Here is a 3,627-nt window from a genome sequence, read left to right as displayed (position 1 = left end):
GAGAGCTTTAGATTCACAAAGCAGCTGCCCCTGAGGTGATGTCTTAGATCTAGTCCTTTTCTGTTCATGAAATTTTGTGTTTGACTTTTTCTTATATCCCTCAATTCCAATGATGCTATTATTAAAAGGCAATTGAATTTGTCACTCAGGAAGATGTATATTCTATATCTCTTTGGTGGAACACTCTGCTGATGCCTATCAAATATGGTTTATTTGTGCTATAATTTAGTCCTTTTTTGATTATGTTATTTGAATGACCTAAAGGAATGTGAAAATATGATTTTGAAGGATATAATAGTTTGAAGGTAATTGGCCCCCATAAGCTCATAAGGGTTCATGCTATAAGAAGGTGTGTCTTTATTGAAGGGGGTTTGGCCTTGTTAGAAGACGTGTGTCACTTCCTCTAGTGAGTAGGTTTTGTGGTTTCCTATGGTCAGGATTACCCTGTATCTCAGTTAACTTTCTGTTGTCTACAAGATTTTTAAAGTCTCAGTGGCCTCTGACAACAGATTGGTGAGACAATGTAGTCAATTATATACACATAAAACCTGAGAAAGCTTAAAAAGGAATTCTAAAGACAAGAAAAATCAGATTTAAGCACAGCTTAATGCCATGCCTCCCTTAAGAGAGGTTTTCCTGATTCAGATGTAGCAGAAAAAAAAATAACTTGCAATTCTGAAAAGGTGGCTTCCTGGGTTTTGCTGTCAGCACGAACTCTGACTCTTTCAGGAGGTCTGGTTATGGAACATTAAAATGTGGTTTGTAAATAGAGTACTACAACTTGCATAATGGTAATATAGACCTGCTGCGACATGACTGTAAATCTGGGGCAGAGAGAATTGTTCTCAGAGGCAGTGAACAAGCCTCCAACATGTGGGTCTGAGTGGAGCCAAAAGGCAAAGCAGCCTTATTCATATTCAGGCCACAGCTTAACATTTTAAAAAGTTCTCCTGAACAGAAAAGTATTTCAGATACACAATAAAATAGATTCCGATAAAAGAGACAGAGTGTGTTTGTGTGTTTTAAAAGTATATGTAGGCTTTGGAGGGAGAAGAAAAAGAGTAAAGTCAGCAAATACTATATAAAAGACTATAGACAGTCATAGATTAAAGGAGTAAAGAAAATAAAATAAATAATAAACTTGCAGAAAAGTAATGGAGTAAGAAAAATAAGTCACATAAAGATAGAATATACACAGAGAGTCTGGATTATGCATATTATTTTTTTGGTATTTTTTGACTATGAAGGAGATAAGTACAGAGAGACATTTCATTGTATGGGCTGCTAAACTAAACCAACACACACACACACACACACACACACACACACATATTTGACTTCAGAATTTGGATCGAAGGAATTGTAGTTTTGAAAAAGAAGTTCTGCTTTTCTTTCTATAGAAGATGAGGACCTGTGAATTTCTCCCATACTAATATGATTTGATAGACCAAGACACCCCCAAAAGTTGTCATGAACACTCCTCAAACACAGGTTACAATACTTCAAATTGATATCTTTTGCCAAAAGTAAAAACTTTAGTGTCAGGAAGAGGTTTTATCTAGAAGAGTCGTTGGACAAGGGAGTCCTGTGGAAAACCCTAAACTAATTGCAAGGCCATTTCACTGAAGACAACAGTTAAACAAATTATTGAAAATGGAGACATTGAGTTGGTTCCAAGCTAAACTTTTACCCACTACAAATGCTTTCTCATGGTACTGGAAAATATTTCATATACTAACAGAAGAGAAAGGTGGCTATTAACCCCGCTACCAGCTCTACAATCTGCATTGGTGACACACCTGCAATATAAGTTGTTACAGAATGGACATAAATATTGTGGGAGTAAGCAAGTGCTCTCTGATTGGATGGAAGACCTACTCCATAAGAATTGAAACCATGCATGTCACTGCCAGGTGGCCAGGAACCTGAGAGCAGATAGGCCATGGTCCTATTATAAAACTAAACGCTATTATTCTGCTAAAAAATGTAGCAATAAAATGACTCCTAACAACATTGTGCTGTACTCATAGAGTAGTACCTTACTTAGCCAACATAGGAGGAGTTTTATCTTGCAACAGTTTGAATAAGATATCCTTCTGTATATGTGTTGCTTTTAGTGGCTAATGAATAAAGCTATTTGGTCCAACGCTTTAGCAGAATAAAGTCGGGCTAGAAATGATCTATACAGAGAGTGTAGGCAGAGTCAGGGAGATTTCATGTAGATTCCAAATGAGGTAGAAGCCATGTAGCTATCTCAGAAGCAAGAGGTAACAAACCATGAGCCTCATGTTAATATATAAAATAATAAAAATGGATTAATTTAAGATGTAAGGGCTGGACAGTGGTGGCACATGCCTTTAATACCAACAATTGGGAGGCAGAGGCAGGCAGATCTCTATGAGTTTGAGGTCAATCTGATCTACAAGAGCTAGTTCCAGGACAGGCTCCAAAGCAACACAGAGAAACTCTGTCTCAAAAGTAATTAAGATATTAGAGTTAGTTAATAGAAAAGACTAAGCTATACAGTAACCAATAAAGAAACTTACAACTGAATGATGTGCAGAGAATCAGGTATTGTAGAATAATCAAATCTAAATTGGATGCCCTCATTTAATTCTTCCCTTCATTGTTAAGGTGGCTATACAGAAGAGGAGATGGGATGATTGTAAGAGCCATAGAGGATGGATAACTTCAAAGAATCAGTGTTTTTCAGATACAATAAGACTAACACATTCATTAATGCACAGAAACTTTGACAGTATGTGCAGAATCCAATTCACAGAGGTTCAAGCTAAACTAGGTTTGAACTCTGAGGGGATGAAGTGGACATGAGCTCCCACTTCTAACAAAAAAATTATTTACACTTGGCATCTCCTTGCAAATAATACATTTCTTTTCGCCAATGTAGCCTTCCTAAGTATACTTAACCACAGGTAAATGTAAGCCCGATGCCTAACAGTAGATAGAAACATTAACTGAATTCAATAATTTGTTTATTTGTTTTTGTCTTATATTTCTTTCTTTGGGAACTTTTTGTGTCTCATTGGTATTCTGCTTTTATATTATAATTTCCAATTTTAAGGAAAAGGTTTTTTTCAATAAAAAGAAAACAAAACCAAAAGGTAGTATCCTTGGCATTGTCTGTCCCTTTTATTTTTTCTTCTTTTAGTTATTCATGGTTCCATGTGAAATATCCAGTTAAACGATTCAGTGAATTAAAGTCCTAAGAGAATAGTGGCTGATTCACATGTATCCTGAGGTGATATTGTACTGATCCTGCACAGGTAGCCTCAGCCTCAGCTGGTTTGCTCTTCATAATCTCTCCATTACCCATATTACAGACTATTTTCCCCTGGGACCCTGAAAAAATATGCATTCATCATGGAGAATCTGTTTTTGAATGACACATAAGAGAGTATAAATGCATTTGTTTTTTCTTCAGTAATGTGAGATGATGCCATTTTGGCAGATCCCAGAAGAAGCAGATAACCCAAAGGACTTGGGTTCTGGCTACTTGCCTTTTACATTTTTCTTCAGTGCATTTCTATTGACTTCTATTTCCTATTTTCTCTATTATTTTGTGGAATAATTTTATACTGTGTGAAAATGTGTTGCTATGATTGGTAT

Source organism: Microtus ochrogaster, unplaced genomic scaffold (genome assembly GCF_000317375.1).
Source record: "Microtus ochrogaster isolate Prairie Vole_2 unplaced genomic scaffold, MicOch1.0 UNK37, whole genome shotgun sequence".
Classification (NCBI taxonomy): Eukaryota; Metazoa; Chordata; class Mammalia; order Rodentia; family Cricetidae; genus Microtus; species Microtus ochrogaster.
This window is presented reverse-complemented; position numbering follows the sequence as displayed.